General features: G+C 43.5%; 1 long non-coding RNA gene and 1 pseudogene across 1 annotated transcript in view; one reads left to right on the plus strand and one right to left on the minus strand.

Moving 5' to 3' along the window:
- LOC129394064 (uncharacterized) overlaps positions 1-14,968 on the minus strand; it is an 89,450-nt gene that overhangs the window by 39,417 nt on the left and 35,065 nt on the right. The gene's annotated exons all lie outside the window — the stretch shown is intronic.
- Positions 5,460-7,181, plus strand: LOC117976070 (heterogeneous nuclear ribonucleoproteins C1/C2-like; annotated as a pseudogene).

The raw sequence follows: 14,968 nt of genomic DNA on the forward strand, positions 1-14,968 counted from the left end.
CATCAAGCCTCCCAAAGTACTGGGATCACAGGCATGAGCCACAGTACCAAGCTCTATGGTGCTTCTTAAACTGTTTCCAGAGATGGGAGAATCTTACACCACACTATACCAAACTCTGATACAAATGAAAGATAGAAAAAAGAAGAATTTACAGATTAATCTCAATTATGACAACCAATGCAAAAATCCTAAATAAAATATCAGCAGAGAGAAAGCATAAGACACTAAAAGAAGGATACACAAAGATAAATAAAGCCCAAGAATGTAAGCATGGCTCAATACTAGAAAATCTGATGCCAAAGAACTCATTTGCCATTGCTCAATCTTCATTTTAGGTTTTTAAAAAAATTAATAAAATAGATACTTCCTTAGCATTACAAAAATTTATAATCCTCCACCCCAAACAATCACAACTTAATGTAAAAAGCCAAAAGCATTCCCATTAAAGTCAGAAATAAGAACTCCTATTATCATACATGAGAAAGACATAAGAGGTAAAAAATTTAGAAAGGAAAAAGCACCTGGTTATAAATTTATATCAAAAATCAAACCTTCATTATTAGTAACCAGTTAGAAAATTTAACAAAAGATGTGTTAGTCCATTCTTGCATTACTATAAAGAAATACCGGAAGCTGGGAAGTTATAAAGAAAAGAGGTTTAATTGTCTCACAGTTCTGCAGGCTGTACAAGAAGCCTGGCACCAGCATCTGCTTGTCTTTTGGGCAAGCCTCAGGGAGCTTACATCATGGCTGATGGTGAAGGGGAGCCAGTGGTGTCACATGGTGAGAGCAGAAGCAAGAGAGAGAGAGGGGGGGGCCATACACTTCTAAACAACTGGATCTCACATGAACTCAGAGGAAGAACTCACTCACTCATCGCCAAGGGGATGGTGGGTGCTAAGCCATTCGTGAGGATTTACCCACATAATACAATTACCTCTCACCAGGACCCTCCTCCAACACTTAGGTATTACATTTCAACATGAGATTCGGAAGGGACAAACACACAAACCATATCAGAAGAAAAGATGCCTTTTACAATAGAAACAAACTAAATATTTAGGGACAAATCTAATAATCAATGTTAGGGCCCTATGCTAAAAACTTTAAATTCCTATTAAAAGCCAGAAAAAATATTTCAGTCAGTGAAAACCTCCCTTGATTTTCTTTAGAAGAGTACTCAATAGAGCAGTTTCAATTTCTGAATGTAATCTCTAAATTCAGTGTGTTTCCAATCCAATTACCAAGAGAATTTTGTTTGAAATTTGGTAAGTTAAACTAAATTTTATCTGGTAGAATGAACACATAATTGGAATCAGAAAAAAAATTAAAAAATAAGAATAATGAACATGACTATGATACTATCAGGTATCAAAACATTGTCATAACCCACACAACAAAATACAAAAACAAAGTCAAAACAAAAACATTGTTTAAAGCTACAGATATTTAATACAATATAATTTTAGGGCAGAAATAAACTAAGAGACCAGTGTAAGAAAATAGAGAGTCCAAAAATGAATTCAAGCACATATGGGAATTGAGTATTTGATTAAAATGGCATCGTTAAATTTATCAGCAAGGATGGGTTATTCCATAAACGGTGTTGAGAAAACTGGTTAGTTATTTGAAGGGGGAAAAATTGGATTTCTTACCTCATTCTTCATGTGCAAATAAATTCCATATGGATCCAAGAGTTAAATATAAAAATGAAACCATTAAAGCTAAATTAAAAGAATGATTACAGAGTAGTTCGCATAACTCTGCAAACAAATTTTAAAACTTGGATAAGAACAAAGGTGAATTTTTACAGCCTTAAGAGTATGATAAAAAACACTAGGAGACATATCCTCCCAGGGGACTGTGGGCCGAAAGAAGGCCTGCCAGGTGAATCATGAAGGCTGAGTTGAGGCCAGGTAGGTAGACAGGTGGGAATGTGTTCCAGCACAAGCTGGCCCCTAAAATACCCTTCCCCATCATCCTTTGTTAAGCAAGATCCGCTTTCCCAGCTATTCCCTGAAGCAGACATGCATGTAGTAAATAGTAGGCACAAATAGTTAGCAAGTACTAATACTGCTAAAAGACAACCTGAAAAGACAGACAAATTGGCTGTTAAAAATGACAAGAGGCCAGGCACAGTGGCTCATGCCTGTAATCCCAGTACTTTGGGAGGCCGAGGCGGGCAGATCACGAGGTCAGGAGATCGAGACCATCCTGGCTAACACAGTACAACACAGTGAAACCCCGTCTCTACTAAAAATACAAAAAAAATAGCCAGGTGTGGTGGTGGGTGCCTGTAGTCCCAGCTACTCGGGAGGCTGAGGCAGGAGAATGGCATGAACCTGGGAGGTGGAGCTGACAGTGAGCTGAGATCACGTCACTGCAGTCCATCCTGGGCAACAGAGCGAGACTCTGTCTCAAAAAAAAAAAAAAAGACAAGAAATAAAGAGGTTAGAAAAATGACTAATTGCCCACAAATGTCCAGGATACAGGATGAACACCAGGCATAATCAATTAGGAAATTTACAGCTAAAGAGATTGCATTCACAGTAACAAAGTGTATTAACTACTTTGGAATAAACCCAGTGCAGGATGTTTGTGACCCAGGTAGAGAAAGCCGTACTACTTTTGATTCCTAAAGGAGACCAAAATAAATAGAGAATTGTAGTCTCCTGGCAAGGGGGAACAATAGTGTTAAGATACTGATTCTCCTCACATCCATTTATAGGTCACGTGTGGTCCTATTGCCGTGTGTCTGGTTTTGCAGCACTGTTGTACATTTGCAGCACGGTTCCAAGTTACTTCTATGCAGCTGACCAGACTACCAGGTCTGGTAATTCCAGGTGGAGGTAGCCTTTGAGTAAATCTCTGCTTGTTTAATCCAGTGGTTCTCAAATTTGAGCATGCACCAGAATCACCTGGAGGCTTGTTAAAACTCAGATTACTGAGCCGTATACCCAGAATTTCTGATTCAGTAGGCCTGAGTGGTACCCAATAAGTTGTAGTTCTAACAAGTTCCCAGGTGCTGTTAATGCTGCTGGTTGGCGAACTCGACTTAGAGAACCACGGGATTAGTCAAATGTCAATGTAATGCGGAATGGGCAGAGCAGTCTGGACTCCGAGGCTCTTGGGATCCCCTTTAAATCTAGACAAATTTCCAGCTTAATCGCAGTAACTTTCAATAGGAGCCAGGCCTGGCAGGTGACTGTCATTTTTTACTGCCTTCTTTCTATACTTTGTCAGTGGGGAAGTATTGGAAGAGCAAGAAGGCAGCAGAGTCGGCTGTGCGTGTGTGTGTGTGTGTGTGTGGCCAAGCACTTGAGATTTCAAGGCTCATGGGATTTAGACACAAATTCCTGAAAGTAAGTGCTAGCCTTTATATCCTCTATGTAGCCCAGTAAATCCTAATCTAAATCTCCAATACCTCTCTTGAAACTTGACAGAATAGTATGCCTGGAAGAATAAATGGCCAAGAATAAGAAACAATTCTGACAGGGGTTGGGGGAGGAGAGGTAGGGAAGATTTATCTGCCTTTCACAAAAACCTGTTTTAAAGCAATAGTGATAAAAACAGCTGAAATGCAGTCATAAAGAGAAAACTGTATATAAATCATACAAAAAGGACCCAGAAGTAGATCAAATTATATGAAAGGTGGCTATAACGTGTGAAGAGCTGAACGTCAGTAAGCAATATGGAAGGAAAATTTAATAAATCATGTTGAAATACTGAGGATTGAATTTGAAAAAGGAATTAGATTCACCGAATCTAATTCTGCTCACCGAAATTAAAGATAAATAAAGATGATAAATCATAGGGAAAAAAGGTTACATAGTACACAATTTACCATTTGCCATACTTCTTTGGAAGTGTAGGAGAAGTGAAAGAGAGCGCTTGGGGAGTGACTCCCAGACGTCAAAAACGTTAGTATCTTTCTCATTTCATCCCTACAGCAGCCCTGTGAGACAGCCATTACTCTCTACTCTCAGATATGGAAACTGTGGCTTGAAAAATCAAGTTATTTTCTCAAATTCAAATAGGGAGCAATCAGAAGAGCCTCAATCTGTCTGACTCTCATCCTGGGCTGCCCAATGACTGCCAACGAGTCAGGGTGCAGGGGAGGCGTGGCTGCCCAGTTCAGAAGATGAAGCCCCAGTGCCAGTCCAGTCCCAGAGGGGCCTGGGATGGTGGGAAGAGGAACAAGATAGAACCAAGGTTGAGGGCGAGGCAGCAACCCAGTGGTATGAACTTGGTGAGCCTAGCAAGGGTGAAAGGCAGTAAATACATTCCAGGGGCCATGGGGGCACCCAGGGAGCTGGCTGAAGCAGAGGGAGGATGAGCTGCTGGGTCCCAGGGAAGGCTGGATATTTGATGGAGAACTGGGGGGCACATATGAGCCAGAATTTGTCATCCACCTGACTTGCTCCTTAAACATCCAATCTCATATGGTTTAACTGTGTCCCTACCCAAATCTCATCTTGAATTGTAATTCCCATAATCCCCATGTGTTGTGGGAGGGACCAGGTGGAAATAATTGAATCATGGGGACAGTTTTCCCCCATCCTGTTCTCGTGATAGTGAGTTAGTTCTCATAGATCTGATGGTTTTATAAGGGGTTTTTTTCCCCCTTTTTGCCCAGCACTTCTTCTTGCTGCCACCATGTGAAGAAGAATGTGTTTTCTTCACCTTCCACCGTGATTGTAAGTTTCCTGAGGCCTCCCCAGCCCTGTGGAACTGTGAGTCAATTAAATCTCTTTCCTTTATAAATTACCCAGTCTCGGGTATGTCCTTACAGCAGCGGGAGAATGGACTAATACACAATCCCATCTGCCCAGACATAACCCTGGCACCCCTTTTATGAGGGGCCTGCAGAAGTCATCTGGTGTCACAAAAGAGCAGGTTCACTGGGTCAAGGAAATGGGTTTCACTGTTTGTCTCCCACTTTCTAGGTGTATGGCTTTGATCCAATAATCAAATCCCTGTTAGTTTCCTCAGTTGTACATCAGGATAACAATGTCTACCTCACAGAATTCATGTGGAGATTACATGAGACAAGTCAGGAAGAACACCAAGCTTAATAAATGGTGCAGAGTAGACATTCAATCAATATTTGTTGAATAAGTGAATGCATTTATATATATATATTTCACTGTATATATTTACTCACTAGCTCTGGAGGGGGTTCATCTAGCTAGTTCTGCTTGGAAGACAAGAATTTTTCATCAGTTTTAGCTGAAACATTCCAATTTAGGAAACTGGGTCAAGCCATATCACTGTGCATTAATTATAAGTTGTGATTCCAGCAACCTGTAGAAAGATGAGAAAATGGTCCAGTACCTTCAGTTTTTCACAGCAACAAACCCACCTTTGACAGTTCCATGATCACTACCCCTTCCAATTGCTTGGGCCTTCATTGCTTACAAAGAGCTGCTCACACCCATGATCACACGTAACTCACCTTCAAGGATGATCGCATTATTCCATTTTGTAGATGAGAAAATTAAGGCTCCAAGAGGTGAAAGAACTTGCTTAGATCATGCCTGGTGGTTGGTGGCAGAGAAGCTGGAATCTGTGCGATGTGCCTAAATTGATTATCGCTACAGCATGTGCTTGGTTACTTTGTTAAAGGCATAAAGGATGAATTCAAGGAGGATCCTGCCTGGTGTTACCTGCCTCTGGCTCCCCTGAACCCCTCAGGTAGAGGTTCTGAGGGTCCCATCTATATATTACAGCCTATCCCTGTTCCAGAGCCAATTTGGAAGGAGACAGAGGAGAGAAGCAGCCTCAATCCTATAGACTTATGGGGCCACAGGAACTATTTCCGTAATATCATTGCATCCTGGGACCTGATAGCCCAGCCAGGATGCTGTCATCTACTTGGAAGCCATGGAGATGTGGCCAGGGAACTTGGGTCAAGTCCAGCTCAGGGATGGTGGTGTTTATCTGGAGTGACAAGATGTTACACAGGTGAGGAAAAAACCCTACTATTGATTTTTTTTGTGAAGAGACAAAGACTGAGTGGTTATGGCCGTGTTGGTGACCTTGAGCAGCAGTTGGCTTCTCCATGTAGAACCCAGGGGTAGGAGACTCAGAGTCGAATCTCTTCTCCCTCTCCGCTCCTGTTTTCAGCTTTGTGAGAAACCTTATCAACAAACACAATGGCCAGCAACGTTACCAACAAGACAAATCCTTGCTCCATGAACTCACGTGTGTTCATTGGGAATCTCAACACTCTTGTGGTCAAGAAATCTGATGTGGAGGCAATCTTTTCGAAGTATGGCAAAATTGTGGGCTGTGCTGTTCATAAGGGCTTTGCCTTTGTTCAATATTTTAAAGAGAGAAATGCCCGGGCTGCTGGAGCAGGAGAGGATGGTAGAATGATTGCTGGCCAGGTTTTAGATATTAACCTGGCCTCAGAGCCAAAAGTGAACCGTGGAAAAGCAGGCGTGAAACGATCTGCAGTGGAGATGTATAGCTCCTCTTTTCACTTGGGCTATGACTATCAAGGTGATTATGATGACATGATGTACAGTTACTCAGCACGTGTGCCTCCTCCTCCTCCTATTGCTTGGGCTGTAGTGCTCTCAAAACGTCAGCGTGTATCAGGAAACAACTCACGAAGGGGCAAAAGTGGCCTCAATTCTAAGAGTGGACAGCAGGGATCTTCCAAGTCTGGAAAGTTGAAAGGAGATGACCTTCAGGCCATTATGAAGGAGTTGACCCAGATAAAACAAAAAGTGGATTCTCTCCTGGGAAACCTGGAAAAAATTGAAAAGGAACAGAGCAAACACGCAGTAGAGATGAGGAATGATAAGTCAGAAGAGTAGCAGAGCAGCAGCTCCGTGAAAAAGATGAGACTAATGTGAAGATGGAGTCTGAGGGGGGTGCAGATGACTGTGCTGAGAAGGCAGACCTACTGGATGATGATGATAATGAGGATGGGGGATGACCAGCTGGAGTTGATCAAGGATGATGAAAAAGAGGCTGAGGAAGGAGAGGATGACAGAGACAGCACCAATGGCGAGGATGACTCTTAAGCACATAGTGGGGTTTAGAAATCTTATTCCATTATTTCTTTACCTAGGCACTTGTCTAAGATCAAATTTTTCACCAGATCCTCTCACCTAGTATCTTTGGCACATGCTCACTGTCCTTCCCATCCTTGTCCTTCCCATGTTTATTAATTCATATTGCCCTGTGTCTAGTCCCATTTTCACTTCCTTTGGCACTCTTAGTAGTTTTGTTAAGTCTTATCTTGTAATTTTTGCTTTTAATTTTGATACCTCTTTATGACTTAATAAAAAGGATATATGGTTTTTATCATCTGTCTCCAAAATAATCTCTTGTTATGCAGGGAGGACAGTTTTTTTTCATTCATACATAAGTTCAGTAGTTGCTTCCCTGACTGCAAAGACAATCTTATTTAGTTGAGTAGCTCCTGAAAGCAGCTTTGATTAGAAGTATGTGTGTTACACCCCTACATTAGTGTGCTGTGTGGGGCAGTTCAACACAAATGTAAGAATGTATTTTTGTGAATGAGAGTTGGCATGTCAAATGCATCCTCTAGAAAAATAATGAGTGTTATACTCTTAAGATTTGTTTTCTAAAGTTGATACTGTGTGTTATTTTTGTGAACAGCTTGATGTTTGGGAACTTTTTTTCCTCAAAATAAACAGGTCCTTATTAAACCAGGAATTTGGAGGAAAAAAAAAACCCCTGTTTTTTAAATTTTTGTATTTTATTATTGTTTACTTCAAACTCTTTGTTTTACAGAGTCCTCCACAAAAACCCCAGAATGTACTAGATATATTTTTCTTGAAGTCATAATCATTACGCATGCCAACATAACACTACTCAAATTCTATTTCATTGAGATGCATGTTGCATTGAGGAGTCAAATAACTTGACAGAGAGTGGAGATTGTTTTTCAAAATGGCTTTTACATCCTAATGAAAGTTTGGGAAGTATATCCTCTCTGCCTTTTCATCAGTGCTTTGTGGTCCAGCTGGCACCCTTTTTGAAGTTTTTGTTGTGTGCTAAATTGTTTTGTCCTTAAATAGGAGAGGCTCAAAAACATTAAGATTTCAGGAAAACTGCAACAGCTGGAAAATGGAACCCCTGCTTTCTTCTATTTTGTCTTTTTAATTACTATTTATAGCCCCAGTTACCTTCTGAATTCTGAAGTGTTACCTCAATGTTACTGAAAACAAGAAAATTCTTATTTCCTGATATTCCATAGTCTGCCTTCCCGGGTGATTGAGAACATAGAGAATGTTACACATTTATTTTACCCTAAATAATCTTTTACTCATATTAGCTAATCTTTGTGTTTTCTCTCAACTTTATTAATTGCAGTGATTGCATTTTTAGCATCCAGTCTTCTTAAGATGAATACATTAAATAGCTACCAGTGTTGTGATACCTCATCCTTGAAAGGCCTAATTCATTTGTGTTTTATACTTCAGTTTTTCCAGCACAGCAGAAAATGGCATTTATAATTTTTGTGCACACAAACCTTGGATTCCCCTATAAAGTTTCCATTGTTTCATAGCATGCAGCACTGGTATTTTTTCATCCTACCGCGTTACAGGCAAAACTCATGTCTTATTTATAAGGATTTTATAGATCATTTTATATAACAGGTGAAAAAAGCAGAATAGAAAGAAGAGGCTGAACTATGGACTACCCTTGGAGCCCAGATACATGATATCAAGGCACTTTCTTTTGTATGTTAATTGGTTAATAATACTACCCACTTGATGTTTTCTGATCTGATGTGATCTCATGTTACACAAACTTTTAGTAAGTAACCCGTGACTAGAAAATAAACTGGATACTTAGGAAAAACAAAAAACAAACAAAAAAAACCCCCTACTATTTATTCAGTGCCTCCTATGTGCTGCCCCTGCATTATCCATAATCCCCATGGCATCTTGCGATACTATTACTATTATTCCCTTTGTATTGATGATGGAACAGAAGATTGGAGAGTGACATCTTACACAGCATCTCAAAGCTGGCAGTGGTCCAACCGTTCAAATCCAGGTCTGTGTACTATGATCCCATACTTTTCTCATCAAGGGGACTAAGGGGCTCCTGTAACAAGGCTAACTCTAGTGTCCTCTTCCTGGGGAAAGCTCAGTCACAGACTTTGATCACTACTGCTACTGGGAAGGTAGGAATTAAGCACAATGCTCTGTTTGGATCCAGTAATTGAATTATACTCAACTATTGGATTCCCACAGAGTGTCTGTGCTGATGGAACAGGGCCTTCCTCCCTGACCCTGTGCATGTGCAGGAGGAGAGGCCTGACAGGGGGAACCAGGCTGGAGTCTGGAGCACCAGTAGCTGTAAAGATCACCTGGGGACTCTGCATAAGACTCAGCACCTGCTGCCTCTGGGGCCGGGGGTTATGGTCTTCTTCTTCCCTAAAGGCTGCCACACTTACCTGGCTCACTCCTTTCTCTTCCTCCCTGGGGGAAGGGAGGGTCTGATAAAATTGATGAGATTGAAAAAAGAGCCTGAGGTTGGACCCATCAGCCCCTCCCAAGTGCTTTCCCCTTTGGCCTTCATGCATGTGAGCACAAGTTTTCCTCCTGTCCTCTCCCTCTCTGATGCTGTGCCCTGTTAGGGACAAGCCTGTAGTTTTGGGTGGGTAAACCCAATTCAGGGAAATGTATTGGGGAACCCGATTGCAGCTGCAGATCCAAGGTGCCTTTGCCAGTTTAGCTTTACCTGCTATGAGGAAGACTCTTTGGTGACTGCTTTGTCATATTGCATGGAGCCCATTGGGGAAAGAGGATGGATTGATTTCCATCTCAGTGGTTGCCCTGAAATGCTAATGTGGGGAATATGGGTGAGGAGAGAAGTAACCAGAGGGGGCATACCAGCATGCCTTCACAATGTAGTTGTTTCTGCTGTCCCAGAAACTACTGAGATGTTGTTTCTCAACAGGATGGACACTCCTGAGATACTTTGCTACTTGCTCCCCTGCTCTCCAAGCCCTCAATGTTTATAGATCCCAGGGCACCTGGCACACCTGGATTGAGGCCCCAACCTACCTCTCTAGGCTCCTCTCCCCCATGCTCTGACCTGCCTAGTCTGCTCTTGCACAACACCCTGAATGCCCCACTCAATTACAACATCTGTGGCACCCTTCTGCTGGCAATGCTGAGGGTTAAATTGGAGAACCTGGCAAGAGCCTTAGAGGCCGTGATGCTCAACTCTCCATCCAGAGAAGGGGCTATCTGGAGTTGGCTTTCTTGTCTTGCTTCTTGGAGCAACCACTCCTGGGACTTCGTATTTCTGGTTCTTCTAAAACATTTCTTTAGATTAGAAATCTGCCTCCTTGCTACTTATGTCTGGTGCAGGTGCTGTCTGTGCCACCTCCACATATCCAGGCAGCCCTCCCCAGGCACTTGGTCCCTCTCTGGTCCCCTGTGCCATAGTAATTAGATGGTGTTTCATCATCTAGTGACATGAAACAAGTGTTGCTAACTTTTTCCTTCCCTCTCTTGACACCTGCCTTATCTTCCCAAGCAGTTCAGAACTCCCTGAGGCTGGGGCTTTGCTCCAGCCATCTCTTTACTCCTCCCACTTAGCACAGAGGAGGTTTCAAGAAAGCCTACACAATTGTCTGGGCCCAACATCTTGTCCATCTCCCAACATTTCAACATGGAACTGAAGGGGTGGGTTGTGAAAATGGCCCCATTTGCTCATTGCCCACTGAGTATCCATGGGTCAACCTGGACTTTAAGTTGCTCACCACCTAAAGGAGGAAACTGACGTGCAAGCAGAAAATCAAAATACAGTGCAACCTCGCTAGAAAGGAGGCCTATAGAGAATGCTGCAGGAACATAGGAACAAACAATCAGCAGACCAGTGCTAGGGTGGGCTGGGCCCAGAAAAGCTGAGCCTGGAAAGAGGGGCAGGAGTAGCTCATCAACATGGCATACGAACCAGTAGCAGCAGGGAGCAGGCTGGAGAGCTCAGGCTTCCCATTCACCAAGTGCCTCAAAGGTGGCCTTTTATCTCCAATTGTTAGACAGCCACAGAGATACATGGACAGTTTTGAAAGAAGGTCATCATCATATGACTATAAACTACTGTTCCATACTTAGGGTGACCAGCTTGGCCTCATTCACTCAGAACTTTTCTGATTTTAGCACCAAAGTCCCTTCAATCCCAAGCAGATCAGGGTGGATGGTCACTTAGTCACTAAGTCTGGAATGGTAGTATAAATTATTATATGCTATAAATCCTTTAATTATCTTCAGACCAGCATAATTAAATTGTATCATAATATTTTTGTGCCAATGGCATTAGTGGGTTAGTTGCAAACATTTAAAATTTTTGCCCCCCACCGCCCAGCCTTTTTTTTTTTTGAGACAGGATCTCTCTCTGTCACCCAGGCTGGAGTGCAGTGGCATGATCTCAGCTCACTGCAACCTCCACCTCCCAAGTTCAAGTGATTCTTGTGCCTCAGCCTCCCAGGTAGCTGGGACTATAGTTGTGCACCACCACGCCTGGCTAATTTTTGTATTTTTAGTAGAGACAGGATTTCACCATGTTGGTCAGGCTGGTCTTGAACTCCTGGCTTCAAGTGATCCACTCACCTTGGCCTCCTAAAGTGCTGGGATTACAGGCATGAGCCACTGTGCCTGGTCCCTGCTACCATTTTTGAAAACTTGTATGAGGATTTCTTTATATTTTAAAAGTACTGAATGCTTCAGTCTTTGAGAGGCTCTGGCTATGGGCAGAGGATGAGGTGAGAGATGGCAGGGTGTATTTGGGGGCCTGCAAATAGTGGGAATATCAAGGCCCAGGGGACATGCCTTTGTGCGGGAAGGGTTGTGGAGGGGACCCTGAAGGGGTGGGCAGTGGTCACAGGGCCCCATGGGCCAGGCCAATGATTCCATCTCATAGCCTTAAGAAGCCAAAAAAGATGTCATGCAGAAAAATGTCGTGGTGGGACCAGAAATTCCATGTGGATGCAATTTTGGAGAACTGATTAGGGTAGGGGGTGTAGAGGCCAAGATCAGAGGCAGGGAACCATTATGAGGGCCGCTGTATCATGCAGGTACAGTTCTATAGATACGGAGAGAAAGGCACCTTTAGTAGGCGAAAATAGACAGGATTTGGTGATTGGTTCATTGGTTGAGGAGGTGACTCACTTGGGCTCTGGGTGGTGAGGCATTTTCAACCACCAAGACAGGAATTTAATCAGGAAAACAGCTTCAGAGGGAGATGCTGCAATTGATTTTGGATGTGTTGTTTGGGCCCTGGGACCACCGCAGATTTAAATGTCTGGAACTTAGGAGAGAAACATGGGCTGGAGATAAATATTTGGGTGTCATCCACCTTCCAAGTCCAAGGCAATTGAAATGGACAAGCAACAAATGGAGGATAGGAATGAAAATGTTAAGAGGCTTCAGCCCAAGGAGTGAGGGGAGGGTTGACAGTTGAACTGGCCTGAATAGTTTAGTGGCTTTTGCTAGTGTCTTCAAGGTACATGTGCAACGTCCAGTCCTCCTGAACCGTCTGGAAACTCTGTCCTTTCTTGCATGACCTAGATAATATGACACTAATAATACCCATTGACTTCTCAGGATAGTGAATGCACAGGGCTCATTATGCAAATAACCTGTTCTGTGGCACAGACAGGGCAGGCAGATCATTCCCACATTCCTGTCCTCTCCCAGTATTCTGGAATTGTCTGCAGCTGCCAACTCATAGCCCTTGTCTTCCTGCAGGTATATGAAAGCTTGTATGTCAGCATCTCTTTAAAGCAATGATCTTAATGATCAGAATTGTCTTAAAACCATTCTGGGTGTGAGGATGTTCAATCAAGGTCAATTTCTATATTCAGATAGAAAAAGCTGGTAAGAAGAGCAATATCACTGGGACTCAGGAGACTTAGGACCAAGCTCCCTTTGAATTCCTGTAAAATGAGGGAGTTGAGCTAGCTGAGCCATCAAGACCCAGTTCAGACATGCTGAGTATGTGATTCTAGTCAACAAAAACAGATCATGGCTAGCCAGTGCATGAAGCAGAAATATTAAAATGTATTTCAAAACAGGGAGTTAAAATGGTAATTTTACCATCTTATTTATTCACTCAATAAATAAGTATGGAATACTCACTAAAGATCAGACATGCTGCTGGCTATGGGTAGAGCACTAGGGAGCAAACACTGGCCCCTCTTAAGAGTCCAGTGAGAGGAACCCACTGAAGCAGCAGCTACAGGTGTGAGAGAGGCCAAGGGAGAGGGAAGCCAGCAAGGAGGCAGCTGCACTAGTCCTGGCTCCCTAAACTTGCTCACAACCTTCCTGCAGGCTGGGCCTAGCCCATCTCTACTTCCATAAGAAAATCTATAATCCCAGCTATTTGGGAGGCTGAGGCAGGCAAATCGCTTGAGGTCAGGAGTTTGAGACCAGCCTGGCCGACAGGGTGAAACCCCGTCTCTACTAAAAATACAAAAGGTAGCTGGGCATGGTGGCGGGCACCTGTAATACCAGCTAGGGTCGGGAGGCTGAGGCAGGAGAATCACTTGGACCCAGGAAGTGGAGGCTGCAGTGAGCCAAGATCGCGTCGCTGCACTCCAGCCTGGGCGAAATAGCAAGACTCCATCTCAGAAAAAAAAGAAAAAAAGGAAATCTGCAATCTGCACCCACCCGCCCTGTAAGGAGGACTCTACCCCGGGATGGAATGCGGCCTGCCGCTCATCATTCCAGACCGCCGAGTGTCAGTGCACATTGACTCCTCATCTTGTGACTGAACTATTTTTAACTGACTGTCGCCATGGCAGCGTGAGAACCACTGGGAAAGATGTGGCCTTTCTGACAGCATTCAAGATGCTGGCTGCCCTCTTATCTCACTTATCTGCACCAAGGCCAAAATAATCTGTATTAAATCCCCACCTTCTATTGACAGAGACGGAGTTAGGACTTCTCTATATGCTTTCTCATCTGCAAAGTAGGAAAGTAGGGCTTTTAATTAAAACACACACACACACGCACACACACACACACACACACAGAAAACACAAAAACAACTCCTTTTGTGAGTCTGCTGTGGGGGTCCAAACTAAGTTATTAAGGAACAGGAAAGTATTCTGCATGTCCCAACATTACTTTCTGTTATCAGTGTCTTAGCTCACACGGCAACATCAATCCCACACCCCACCTCTGCCCTTCTCCACCTCCAGTTTGTTTCCTATTAGCATTCCTTGGATGTCTACAAAGTCTGAAGACATAGACAATATCATTTACTTTTTTACAGATTGCTGATGTTCTTGATGGTATTACCCGCATGTGCCCATGTTTCCAGGAACCCCCAAGCACTAGCACTGGCTGCCCCTAGGAGGTGGGTGCTCACACATGTACAGGAGCTCTCTCAGATTTCTTACCACATGGCTGTTATGTCCTGCATCCCTGCCTTGCCTTTACATCCTTTAGGGTGGGGACTGTGTGTCTTTTCACCTTTGTACCCCAGCATCTGGCACCAGGTCCTGAGGATAGATAGACACTTAGTTAATATTTGTTGAATGAAGGAGGAATGAATACAAGGCCAATGGCGAGTGTAAGCCAATGAGGCTATCTCAGAGGGTTGGAAAGAGTGAGGCTTCATGGGTGAGGATGGTCTTGAGTCAAGGCATGGGTGGCTGGAAAAGGAAGTGATGCTTCTAGAGCACCTCCGATTTAATCCTCACATTTGTTGTCCCTGTTTCATGGAAGGGGATGCTGAGGCACAGAGTGGATGAGCGAGGGGCCCTACAGCAGCTGGTTGGTGAGTGGCTGGGATGAGATGCACATGCCTTGAGGGCTGGCTCGGAAGCATTGGTTCTTTCCTCTCTGATAGGCCCTCTGGGAAGAGGAACAGAGTCTGGGGTGTGTTTCCATTGAAAGAAGTGGCCTGGTGAATATAGCCTTGAGGGCAGGAACCCTCCCTGCTCACAGTACCACAAGTTGGC

This window comes from Pan paniscus, chromosome 16 (assembly GCF_029289425.2).
Source record: "Pan paniscus chromosome 16, NHGRI_mPanPan1-v2.0_pri, whole genome shotgun sequence".
In the NCBI taxonomy this organism is placed as follows: domain Eukaryota; kingdom Metazoa; phylum Chordata; class Mammalia; order Primates; family Hominidae; genus Pan; species Pan paniscus.